Genomic DNA, 14,041 nt, shown 5'->3' with positions numbered 1-14,041 from the left:
GGAGTGTGTGTATGTATGAGAAAGAGAATGAACGCTATACAAGTCAACACATGCATCACATCTGAAGGAGAAAGGAGGTACATGCACAAATCACCAACTCAAGTTTCCACAAAGCCCGGGGCGTGTGGGTATGTGCAGCTGAGTCATCACGAGTGAGGCTGGGCACAGTGCTTTCCCTATGCAAATTTAAGGCAAGCAGATGTTTGATATCTTGGATGGCGTTCGCCATGGGGGGGGGGAGGTAGCAGGACCCATGCAGCCAATCAGTTCAAGGCATCCTCATGCATCTTCAGCCTGCGTGGGAGAACCCAGCAGGCGCCAGTTCAAAAGTCAACCTGACCTCTAGTGCAGGGTGGGAGGGGAGGGGAGGAGAGGACCTTGCTGTGAAGGGAGGGGGCGGCTGCCATTCTCCTGACCACACAACATGTAAGAACAAACCAAAGAGGAGAAGACGATATGCATTCTATACTGACCTGGCGGGGCACGGTTTTTATGAAAGGAGTTGAGCGCATACTTTTAGAAAACAATTGAATGCGGTGGCGGAGGACGAGACTCGCACTCGAGACTCGCCAGCCGATATTTGGGGAAAGCATACCTAAAGCCTTTTCAGTGTCAACCGCTCACAGAATCACAGAGTTGGAAAGGACACTGAGGGTCATCAAGTCCAAGCCTCTGCAAAGCAGGGATAGTTAGGAATTCTTTTACTCAAGGTGTGTTTGCGCTGTTCAGGTTTGTTGCCTGCTAATGTGATAATGCTGCTGCCTGAAGCAACATCCACATATTCTGTCTTTCATTTCATGTAGTAAGTCAATGTTTCTTTATTCTCCTGTGCATGAATTTCACGTGGGTATGAGGATATGGGTAAGCACATTCGTAAAGGGGGGGAAATGCACACTGTAGCAGACATGGCTTTTTTTTTTTTTTTTTGCTACATGCTGCCTTAAGAAGGGTCCATCTTCAGTCTACATATGTTATGACCCTAACACAGAATTCAGCCTGATCCAAGAAATTTTTTTTTGGGGGGGGGTGGTTTCCAGGGGCAGAAAAGCTGCTGCTGCTGCTGCTCAGCAGGCACTAGCCAAAAAGTGCCCATGACAAATCAGATCACCTCTCTCCAAAATGGCAACCACCTCTCCCAACACGTTGCACAGTAGTAATGTATCGCACGTTTGTTTTGCTTCAAGCCAGCAAAACCTAGCAAAATAAATAAAAACTCTCTCTAGGCCTCACCAACCTGGTGCCCTCCAGGTGTTCCAGATGTGCTGAACGGGCACGATGGGAATTGCAGCCCAGAACATCTGGAGGGCGCCAAGTTCACAAATGATGCCATATCTTAAGAATACAGCTTTCCGGCGCTCTTGATTTTGAAAGGCCTGAGGAGTGCAGGCAAACTTTCACAAGCCAGAAGGGGGGCTGTGAGCAGGCAGAGAGAGACTGAAGCACCTTGCACTGTTCCTTGTTCCTACCCTGCAGCCCAGCTAATACTAATTTATGTACATGTCACTCATTTCCAACAGCTGCCACACCGCAAAGAAAAACCTCCCGCGTATTTGAACACCTGGAAGTGCAATAAATGGAGCAAAACCCCGATGCAGTCAAACTGCAGATGTGCCTCCCCCTGCCTGCCCACCCACTGTCAAATTTCGGGGCAGCACACGTAAGCCATGCTCACAAACCCTTGACTGGCTGCCTGTGGCAAAAACTGCTAGGAAGCTTGAGACCTAAATAGCAGCTGCTATGCTAGGTTAATCACTACTATATGCTGAGCGCCTGAGAAACAGCTTTCTGTAGATGAATATCCGAGGGAGACTATCGTGTGAGAAAAACTGGATAAAAAATAAAAAAATAAAAGGAGCCACTATTTTAGTAGACCACGACACTAAGACCTTAAAGATATTTATTTACTTAACTTCCAGCTCCATCACAGGGTGGAAGTTGCCATATCTTGCCAATCCTACCCAGAGTTGCAACCAACACACTATCCATAATTATCATCCCCACATCTGTAATGCTGGCCCTCCTCCAAGGAGCTCTGTGCACAATACATGCATGTATCTTAGAATCATAGAATCATAGAGTTGGAAGAGACCACAAGGGCCATCCAGTCCAACCCCCTGCCAAGCAGGAAACACCATCAAAGCATTCCTGACAGATGGCTGTCAAGCCTCCGCTTAAAGACCTCCAAAGAAGGAGACTCCACCACACTCCTTGGCAGCAAATTCCACTGTCGGACAGCTCTTACTGTCAGGAAGTTCTTCCTAATGTTTAGGTGGAATCTTCTTTCTTGTACTTTGAATCCATTGCCCCGTGTCCGCTTCTCTGGAGCAGCAGAAAACAACATTTCACCCTCCTCTATATGACATCCTTTGATATATTTGAACATGGCTATCATATCACCCCTTAACCTTCTCTTCTCCAGGCTAAACATACCCAGCTCCCTAAGCCGTTCCTCATAAGGCATCGTTTCTCATTCAGTCCTCACAATAATGCTGCAATACAGACAGGAAAAGCCACCACGATCAACAGACATTTTGTAAGAAGGACTGACTTGCCTCACGCAATGGCTATCTGACAGAGGCTTGAACAAGGGTCTAAGGCAGGCTTCCTCAACCTTGGGCCCTCCAGATGTTTTTGGCCTACAACTCCCATGATCCCAAGCTAGCAGGACCAGTGGTCAGGGATGCTGGGAATTGTAGTCTCAAAACATCTGGAAGGCTGAGGTTGAGGAAGCCTGGTCTAAGGCTGCATACACAGCATACATTTAAAGCACTTTTCTTCCCACAAAGAATCCTGGGAGTTGCAGTTTACCCCCCCCCCAGCTACAATTCCCAGCACCCTTAACAAAGCACAGTTCCCAGGATCCTTTGGAGGAGGGGAAGTAATGTGCTTTAAAATGTATGGCGAGTACGCAGCCTAGGAGTCAAAAGATGCAATTAGCAGGATTGTGCGGTCAAGCTGATCTAGGCAACCTCACTATCTGGGGAAGCAAAGTTCACATATCTGAACATTCTCCCCGCAAATACACTTCGCAGGTTGAAAATTAGCATGCTCTCCCCCACTTATTTTTTGTTCAGTCTGGTTCCTGTGGGCGGGAGAGTTCAGGCAAACAATCCCACTCCCTGTCTGCAATGATTTAAGTCTGCTTTAACACTTGATTCTGCCGATTGCGGCCTTAAGTAAAAAAACAATTCTAGTAACTGACAGCACCACAGACAAGACAGGAACACGTATGTCATAAATCTCAGCTGTCCTTAACTGTCACTACTTCTCCCAAAGAAACATGGGGATCACAGTTCTGCAGCAATGCTGAGAATTCAGATGGGGGGCGGATCTCACAGAAATGTAACTTTTTGTGGCTGCTAAACATAACTGCATTCTTAAGTATGTGCATCATCAAACTGGCTGGGAATAAAACATAGCCAATACTTACTGAGAACATTGATAGAACAAGGTAAAACTCTTGTATTGAGGCAACTGGATTGCACACCAGCAAAAGGTAGCTTTATGCTACGTCTGTGGTTAGCGAAGGTGCCTCCCTTCAAACAGAAAGTTAAGGAGAACAGCTACCACACCCACATTAGGAATGACAGTGAGCTGCCACCTCCTTCTCCAGGAAAGCCAGTCAGGCAGGTTCCTCCCTCCAGGTGCAGAGAGATGAGGAAAAGTGGAGAACATATTCCTGGGGGAAACGAGCTTCTCAACCTGGCACTCCCTTTGCCAGCGTCCAAGCAGGTCACTGCAATTCAATATATAATGAACTGGGCTAAGATGGAAATATCCACCTGGGTCCAAATAGCTTCTTGGCTGTGAAGTTTGCTAGATGCCCTTGAGCCACTCACTTCCAGGCCACTTCAAGCATTATTTGCTTTCCTATATCGAAAATGCTTCCAAAAGGGGTACAAGGTTTGACAATTACAGTGGATGCTCGGGTCGCAAACGCGATCCGTGCGGGAGGTGCGTTCGCAACTCGTGCTGCTGTGCCTGTGCCCGCGCGTGACGCGCTTCTGCGCATGCATGAACATGAGCACCAAAACCCGGAAGTAACCTGTTCCATTACTTCCGGGTTTGGCACAGCGCACAACCTGAAGCGACCGTAACCCGAGTTATGACTGTACAACTAATCTACATGGACAGACACGTGTGCAGTTGTAGTCATGATATTTTCCAATTTTTAAATTTTTTTAACCCACTCTTAATGAAAATAAATAAAACTCAGCGTTACAATAATTCATTAATAAATGTGTATTCCATAAAACAAACATCAATGCAAAAAGTGCATCTGTGCATCGGACTAACCACATGTATCAGAGGCGCCAAGCTGCACGCAACATTGGGGGGGGGGGCTTGTCATAGGGAGACCCAGCAAGGCCCAGCCCTCAAGATTGTGGGGGCTCAGTCCCATTCCCACATATTTTGGGGGGAGTTCACCCCATAGAGTTGGCACCTATGACATGTATGCACACAGCCTTTCACCAAAAGGGATGTATGGCGTGTGTGTATACCTATTCGTATGTACACATATATTTTATACACACAGAGTTGCAAAAACGTAAGAGCCTGCTGGATCAGCCAACAGCCCATCTAGACCAGCATCCTGTTCTCACAGTGCCCAACCAGATGTCTATGGGAAGCCCAAAAGGAGGGTTTGAGCACAACAGCGCCCTCTGCTACAATTTCCAGTAAGTGCTGCTGCTTCCAAGGTAGAACCAAGCAGTACTGTGGCTAGTAGCCTTATCCTCCATGGATTTGTCTCATTCTCTTAGAGCTACCCAAATCCACCTCCAAATTTCGGATTTGCAGGTTCTCTTTTTGGTGTTAATTGCTGCAGCTGTAATGAAGGTGGTGGGTGGGAGAACCACACAGGGAGCTGTGCACAGGCCTCAGCACATGTATTAACTGGCTCTGCTGTGGGGGTAGGGCAGTTTTAACCAAGTCAGCAGAGCCACTCATTTTCAGGTAGTTGTGCTGACATGATTGAAATCACCACACCCCATAGTGAAGCTGTTCCCACACAGTTTAGCACAGTGGCGGCAGCAGCAACAATCATACACACACACACCCAATATGAGAGCCAAACCTGACACTCTGTACCTAGCTCTGCAGTTGATGCAATTAGTTTTTAAAACCGTAAAGAGTTATGTTCTTCCCGCAGGTAAATCCTCTCCTTCATCTGGTACGGGAGCCATATGGCAGCTAGTTAACCAACTGGATGTGCCCCATAAAGAATGAGCCCTTGGCAAGATATGCAGAATCCATTCCTTCCGGGTGTTTCGCTATCTCAAAGCTGTGTGCACCGAGCAAAACTCAGCCATGTTGCAGGATAGCGCTTTGAGCTCCCGAGCCATTTTCAAACGGCATCAGCAGTTTCCAAAAGTAAAAAAAAAGAAGAAGGGGGGGGGGGGTAAAGTAATGCTAAACTCCGAGAAGAAATGCTGCCTTACATCAGTTGACTTACAGGCATTACATACCCAAAGGTTTCAAGGACAGGTTTCAAGCACATATCCTAGCATGGGGGGGGGGGGGGCAAGGTTTAGCTTAACAAACAATTCGCTCTTCAGTTTAGAGAGCTCATGGCTGAATTTTAAATTTTTCATTTCCCAGAGCTTCAGATGCTTACCATCTGTATATAAAAAACAAATTCATTTCTAATGTTTCCAGCCCTTCAAAATGGGAGTTTAAGTACAGCACGGCTATTTTTAACATCCACCTTTGCCTGGCGTGCAAAACACAAACAAGAACGCAACAAGAGTCGACAACACAGAGCAAGCGACACTGTAAAGGACTTGAAGAAGAGAACAGCATGAGACAGCCCATTTTCGGATCCGCCCCAAAAATACCTTTGAAGCCCTAATACAATTCCCAAGTGTATTTATCTGTATTATTTTTCGAAAAAGTCATCTACGCTTTAGCGATTCATTAGGATGATTACATTTTAAGTACAGTATTGCAAACAGGCACTTCTGTGATGTACTTGAATGAGACAGTGCTGGGTGGTTTTGCAATTAATCCACAGTTACTAACCTTCAAAAACTATTGGCTGGCCTACCCACAAATATATCTGGACTGACTATTTGTGGCACACAGGCAGCCTGAAAGGTTGCTGTTATTATCATGCCTTGTCTTGAGTATGCAACAGCTTACAGTTTAAGAAACCATAGCTGTTATTAGTTGTTGGAAGGAAACAGCCACCTCTCACTTTTCCTTCATCAAATTTAAAGGATATTTTTGGCGATGGCGATACAGCAAGTCCAAAATGGTTGCAGAAGAGAAGCTTAAGACCATCATAGAAGAACACTAGACAGGATGGACCACGGTTCTGATCCAGCAGAATGTCCTTATGTACATTTGCCTAGGTGAGAGGTGATCACAGAGCTGGAAGGGACCCTGAGGATCATCTAGTCCAACCCCCTGCAATGCAGGAATATGCAGCTGTCCCCTTAGAACCTGCAACCTTGGTGTTATCAGCGCTACACCCCAACCAACTGAGCTATTCAAGTTAGATGAAGCAGTCCTGGCGTGTACTTTGTATGCCCCCTTGCCTTTAGTTCTCACCTATTTAAAAACCCAGCTCATCTTCCACTTTACTGCCAGACCCCAAACTTTTGCAGGCCACGGGTTGCCTAATCAACTTCAGATGTGTGAAGTTTGCACCAAGGCCATTTTGCCTTAGTGGCACTACAACACGAGGCTCAGCAGGCTTGCTACACCCTCCAAGGTGTAAAGCACTTTTGAAGAGATAGAGAACAGCAAAGGCCAAGTATCTGGACCAGGGCTATCAAAGTGGCACTCTCCAGGTGCTATTGTAATACAACTCCCATCAGCCCCAGCCAGCATGGTCGAGAGTCAGGGGTGATGGGAGTTGTAGTCCAGCAACGTCTGGAGGGCAACAGATTGGGTCCTCTCGGGAAGAGGAAGACAGACAGGCTTGTTGACTTTCGTTCCTCATTCCAGGCTGAGCTGTAAGATATGGCCCAACTCCTTTATTCAGGAAGCTGGTTTCAGAATCACCTGGGGAAATTACAGTTCTTCCTGGTTCTACATATTCCAATGGGGGAGCTCAGATTAATCAGGTCTGTGATTGGGATTGGTGGGTGAGAAGGGAGGGAGGGGGAGAAAGAAAGAAAGAAAGAAAGAAAGAAAGAAAGAAAGAAAGAAAGGGAAGAAACTCCCATGGCTGACTAAACCAGGGAGCTTCCTTTTATGGACATGCTGAGACAGCTGAACTCAAGAGTTTTATCCTATTCTGTAAAACACATTCCAGCTTCCTCCCTCCTCCCCCTTGTCTCCAGCAAGGGCAGTTGAATCAGAAATCCAGACCTAGAAGAGACAACTTAACTGAAAGGCAACAATAGTCTGTTCCTTCCAGGCAAATACCTCAAGGAGTACCTCCCGCAGATTGTCAAGCCAGCTAGGAGAACTCCGGCACTAACCAGACTATGGATTCATCAAAAGATCAGGCCCAGCCCCACTGCTGAGAAATGGCTCGATTTAAACCCTTCTCTCCCTGCACAGGGATGCCATCTAGAAACCCAGTACTGATGATTTTAGAAATTCTAAACATTTACTTTTGATTTCCTAAAGTTCCAAATTCTTTAAAGGCACAGGTTGGGAACCTGTGGCCCTCTGGGTGCCATTAGACTACAGCTTGCATCATCTCTGACCACTGGCCATGCTGGCTGGGGCAGATGGGTGCTGGGGTCCAGTAACATCTGGAGGGGGGCAAGTTAGTCGCCTCTGGTTTGCTAAGGTCAGCCTTAGCCACAAAACCATGCGTATCAGCATACAACATGCAATCAAGTGTGTCTGTCCAATTCCACGGGGAACTAGATCTCTGGGGAGAGATTTCCGGCCACCCCATGCAAAAGCTGGTAAATAAGCTAGAGCATGCACACATTATAAAAGCAGATGATATATGCCAAAGCTCCCTGAAAGGGTCAACTTTTCCCACACCCGACGCCCACACTCATGCACAGCTTATCCTAGCTACATATGCAGTGTGGGACCAGCTGTTAGCAGCAGCTACTGCCAAGCAAAGGAAAGAGGCTCCTTGCTTAGAGAGACTGCCACCTGGCTGAAGGAGATCCTTGCACTGCTCCCACTGGGTAAACCTGGTAGCTCCATGAAAACGAAAAAGCAGCTTGCTGAGAACATCTGCGCAGCAAATTCCTTGTCCCCATTTATTTTTTAAAAGCTCTTGCACCAAAAAAGGCACCCCCTCCTCCTCCTACTTGTTGTTGTTGTTGTTGTTGTTGTTGTTGTTGTGATGGTGGTGGTGGTGGTGGTGCTGCAGCTTCGCCCTTGCCTGCTGCTTCGGGACAAGTCAGTTTTTAAAAAACCATACATTGGATATGTATGAAACACTGTATGTGACATTTTATGAAATCACAGACATTCAGAACAAGTGAAGTCAATCTCTCAGACACTCAGAGAGACTTTTACTATGTCAAGAGTTTCAAAATCTAAGGTGGCAAGAATAGGAAGGAAAGATGCAGAGTAGGATCATCATGAGGTTAAATTACTTCACACACAAACCTGTTTGGTGTCCCTGAGCTGTGTAGAAAAACGCACAGGTAAGAATTGCTGCACCTAAGCCAGCCAGCTCAAAACAGCTAAAGAAGAGAAGGGGATAGAAAGTGGAAGCTGGGAGTAGAAATTAGCCACCATTGCCCTGCACAAACAAAACATTCCTTCTAATTGCTGGGGAGAACCAAAACCCCACAGGGCTTCCTTGCTCTCTTTTCAGGCACTGCAACATAACAACATGTGATGGTGGACTGTGAGCGGCCTATTGTTCTCTCTCTAGAACGAGGTAGCCATTTCAAGCTGGCCAAACAAAAGCAGCGTAGAGGCGGCACCGTGCGAGGGGGTGTCAGCACTTCCAGCACCGTGCTGACTGAAGCATAAAAGCAGGGGAGGCTCCAGAAGTCTGTGCATGGCACCACAACTCCTAGAGAAGTGTGGAACACAGCAGGCAGGTTCAGCAGAATTCAAGAAAGTTTAATTTCCATAGAAAAAGTAAGTTTCTAGTCCTCATGCTGGCAGCCAAGTGATTTTAACCCTTGCCGCTGGTGAGTCAGAATATCTGTGGCATTCATTCATTCATTCTCTTCCCTTTTTTATCCTCACAACAACCCTGTGAGGTAAAAGGTAAAGGTAAACGGACCCCTGACCGTTAGGTCCAGTTGCAGACGACTCTGGGGTTGTGGCGCTCATCTCGCTTTACTGGCCGATGGAGAAACACACACAGTGGAAATGATATTAACTATGGCAGAGGGTTTTTAAACTGTGGTCACCAACCTGGTGCCCAGAAATCTCCACATAGTCGCAATTTGACCTGTGCCGGTAGGAAAACACACCTGGTTAGTTTCAAACACTTATTGTTGTTGGTATTATATGCTCAGTAATGAATTCTATAATTCTGCAGCATGATCACAGGATATGCATGCCTAGTATATAGATCCAGGAAAGGAATGTCTTCATATGCTCCCCTTTGAGTTCCCTCATTCCACTTCTTCCTTAGAAGGGTTAATATGCAGCTTTCCTCATTTGAGGAGCACTGCAAATATTACAACAATGCTCCTGCAAAACTGAAGTGGCTGCCAACACAAAAGTTCCTGTGAAGTCTACAGGTCAGAAGCCAACAGTTTTACATCTCAAGGGGTGTGTGTGTGTAAAATAAGACATACACTCATGGTGTTTTTTCAAAGCATCAAGTTATCAGTTATAATGCAATGTCAGACCCCGTACATCCCCTTAAGGGCATTTCACAGTGGGGAGGGTGGGGGAATCAGAGGGAAGAAGAGTCCTTTCCTTCAAAGACGCAGCGTGACGTTCAATAAGAAACTATGGTCTGTTGGATTTTATTTTATTTTATTTTTAAAAAGAGGATAATAGCACAATATAAATCTGATCTCCTCTCTGCTCTGGCCTCAAAAATCAATCCTAACAAAAGGAGAGATTAATTTCTTTGTTCATCTCTTGTATTTAGATGTAGCTGCTGTGGTCCCCCGATTCTCCTGGCAGGTTGGCAACAAGCTCTTTGATAAAGCAGGGAAAAGAGCTTGAGGCTTCAGGAACATACTGGGAGCCAAGAGCAAGAAAGCAATTTGCAGAGAAACTGAAACGGCTTTGAAACAAAAAGTGTGTACGTGCGCATGGGACGAATAAGATCACAGCACCAGCAAGTTTCACTTATTCACTGTGTGTGGAGGGTTTGATTTAATTTCTTATCCTAAGGGACAGCAGTCAATCTCATTTGGAAGTCGTATCCCAAGCTGAGGAAGTCCTGGCCTTCCCCCACAAACACCTATGGCTGCTCTGCAGCTCGGAGAAAAGCAGTCTGTGCTTCGCAAGACCTCATTCCCTCCCCGCCGTCACCTGTTCACGATATTCCTGGACTGATTCCTGGCACAGTGGGGTAGGGAGAGGGGTGGGACAACAAGCCAAAAATAAAAGGAATTTCAAACATGCAACAATGAAAGCCACCGTGCATTTCAAGCGCCGAACGTATTTTCTCATAGACGCTTACAGCCCCCCCCTGCAAAGGTGAGCCCTAATTTGCTGTCCCTCCGTTACGTATTGGAGACGCAAAGTGCAATATTAGTGGCTTGCCTAAAAGCCACACGGTTGAGTTCCTATCTCAAGTGTGACTCACGAAGCACACTCACTTTATTCCAAGAATATTCAGCATATTTCTGTGGAAGATGGACTTGGAGAGAAGTGCAATGTGTAAAAAGGAGTGGTTAAATGGACTTGCGGGGGCTCCTGGGTCCCAAGACAGAACAATGCGGTAATTTTTATGTTGTGAAACACCCTGAGATCTACGAATGAGGGGCGGTATACAAATTTAATAAACAACCGCAACCGCAACAACTGGTTTTGGGGGATTCTGGTGCCTATGTGCTTTAGAAGCAAGCAATGGGCCTGCCTATTCCAATCCCTAGCTATAGAGCAGGATATCCTATACCTCAAAACATCCTGACAGGAAAGAGACTCCACAGCCTCCTTCAACAGCTTATTCCATTGTTCAGTTACTACTGTGGCCAGGAAGCTCTTCCTACTGTTTAACCAAAAAGAGTCTTCCTGTTTTAAACTCATTGTGTCTTCCTCCATCCTCTGCTAATAGAATGGCAAAACCGTCTCACCCCCTTCCTACAGCCCATCCCATGCTTTCCCCTCAGTATTTAGCCAATTTTATATAATGCCCTTCAAGAATGCTCCCAGGTTCACTTACAAGTGTTAATAGCGTTTTTCTGAGCTAAGAGAACTTGTGCAGCTCCTTCAGTCTTCCAACAGAGCTACTCTTCTGGATCCACTGCACTGATTGGTTAAATATATTTTCAGCCTTCCACACTGGTCAGCAACCTCCCCACCAACAGCACACACATTCTTCTGTTCCAAGGCCTATTGATGTTTTGACTTCAGAATGCTGTGACATCACAGAAGCTCAGTAAATGGGGTGGGGGGTTTCCCTCACTGGTGGCTTTCCAGCTATCACCATCTTTTCCACTTATTTCCCACAACACACCATCTCCTCTGTCCCTACAGGCAGCTTTCCTTCTATCTGCTTCCCCTTGCATTCTCCTCTCCTCTCAGTTCCTCTTGTTCTTACGTTTATATGCAACTAACACTCAATTTGGACCTTCCAATTCTTCTGCCTTCCCACCTCACGCCTCTCCATAAGAGCTCAAGCAATGATTTTTGGTAGTCTCAAGTGTCTTCCATATGATCACCTCCTGCTTTCTTCCTTAAGAGTTCTTTGGGCTCTTTTTGACCTCCACTGTCAAGAGGCAGCATGCCTCTGAATACCAGCTGCTGGGAATCACAGGTGGGGACCATTGTGCTCATGCCCTGTTTGTGGGCTTCCCAGAGGCACCTGGATACCACTATGAGAACAGAAAACGGGACTAGATGGCTGTGTTTTAGTTTCAACACCCTGCTCTCATTTCTGCACCCAGAAATGGTACCAACAAATGTACACCTTGAGATAATTACAGGCGACTCTCAACTTACGCAGCGGTTACGTTTTGGGAATAGCGCATAAAGCCAAAATCACCTATAGTCAAAATACATTGCCTTCAATGGTGAGTGGGATTGCCAGCGTCTTTTTCCTGGACACCCTTTTTATTTAGTTCCCAATCGTGTCAAGCTGAATGCACAAAAGTTAAATGTGTGTAAGTTACCTGTACTGCAAAATGTTGTTGTTGTTTAGTTTAGTTGTGTCTGACTCTTCGTGACCCCATGGACCATGTTATAGAGTTCTATATTGTGAGTCCTTCTCCGCAGAGCGCTCTCGCAGTGTGTGTGTGTGTGTGTGTGTGTGTGCACGTGTGCAAGCTCGCAAGATAAAGGGCAGGCTGCTAAGCCTTAACTGTAATGTTTACACAGAACCAGAACATTTGCAGGGGGAGCCACAGCATTTGCTGCTACCTACTCGACATGCAAGGCTACCTGGCCTCATCATGCTATCAGCACCAAAGGCGGGCTACTCCCTGATGGTTTATTAAAAGCTCTGCTCCCTAGCCTCCTGGAAAACATGGCACTTCAACAGTTGTCTGCTCCGCTCCATTTGCAGCGCTTCCAAACAGCACTTAAGACAAAATAGGAAAGAGCCACACATACATTTACAACTGTCTTTGTACACTTCGGTGGAATTTTAAACACCACCCCCTCCCCCAACCTCACTACATGCTCACAGTATTTAGGGCTGGACTATTCTACCAAACTATCATACGGATCCTAAAGAAAGGTTGATGGTGTAAAGGTTTGGCTAACTCTTCGCCTATTGTTTATACCTACAAGCAACAAGGAAATGTCATTTGAAAAGAAAGAGGCGGCTTTGCCTGTATCCAACTGACTGGGCTTTCAGACAAACCAGCAATGAATCAGGGGGATCACCTCCCCTTCCTGCTAAAAACCCAATGAATTCAGCCAAGCTAATGTCACTATTAAACAAGTATGTGAATGGAAAGAATTAAGCATTGCTGCCACCCCCACCCGCCCATAGCAGGAAGGCTCAAAGCTATTGTGTGTTTAACTTGACATATCATCTTGAGACAGTTGTGCTTAAAAACACAAAGCGCCAGCATACCACTTTTGGGGGGTTTCCAGCGCCCAAGCTCTCCCCATTCAGTGGTTTCTATTTGGAAGAGAGTGCAGCTCACTTGGTTGGAGCAGGGCCACAGAAGCAGCTTCACAGGATAATATAAAACTCAAGAAGTCTATTCTGCTGGCAATCTAGGCCAGCGGGCTTTGCATCAACAACAATTTGGAAAACTAATCCTTTGCCTCATTAGACACTGAACGCTAACTCATCTATGGAAGGAAGAAATTCAAAGATCTGTTTGGATGGCATAGAAGAGCAACAGAGAGTGTCAGCCATGAGCTTACTGGACAGCCTCACTTAAACAAAGTCTGAGCACTATGAGGGTGGTGCTGCTAGCTGGTGGTTGTTAAGGTCTTGGGAAGCAACAGGAGGGCTGGCTTCTGAGAAAGGAGCTGGGTAGTCTTGTTGCCAGAGAAACCCCTCGCCTGCCTCTTCTTTTTCATCTCTATGTTGGCAGCAAGAGGAGAGGGCTTCTTTTTGAGAATCCGATTTGTCCTAGGGGCTCCAGATCCCTACTGCACACCCTTAATCTTTACATGAAATGGTTTCAGAATTTAGCACATTCCCCTATTAACTAGTTACAATAGTTACATTTCACTTCAAATGCAAGGACTTGGGGGCCCTTCCAGACAGGTGTTTTATTGTGGGCGGATCCTGCAACATGTTCTTGACACAACAACGGTGCATCCATGGCAAATTTATTCTGCTTCCGTTTGTTCTACAAGGCACACACACACACCCCGCCAGTGCTATACCACATTCTTGTTGTCCAGAGAGGCTATAGCAGGACAAAAACCAAACCAGAACATCTGTGGCATAAAACATTATGGGATTTCAACAAGATGTTATGGGATGTGCTCCGAATGGAAGTGAAGCAGTGCAACCGCCCCCAAACTTCTGCAGCTGCAAACAGTGGGGATTGCATGTGACTGGGAG

General features: G+C 46.2%; 1 protein-coding gene across 2 annotated transcripts in view; it reads right to left on the bottom strand.

The window, feature by feature from the left end:
* JUP (junction plakoglobin) overlaps positions 1 to 14,041 on the bottom strand; it is a 58,375-nt gene that overhangs the window by 20,903 nt on the left and 23,431 nt on the right. The window lies entirely within an intron of this gene.

Source organism: Lacerta agilis, chromosome 14 (genome assembly GCF_009819535.1).
Source record: "Lacerta agilis isolate rLacAgi1 chromosome 14, rLacAgi1.pri, whole genome shotgun sequence".
NCBI lineage: Eukaryota > Metazoa > Chordata > Lepidosauria > Squamata > Lacertidae > Lacerta > Lacerta agilis.
This window is presented reverse-complemented; position numbering and strand designations above follow the sequence as displayed.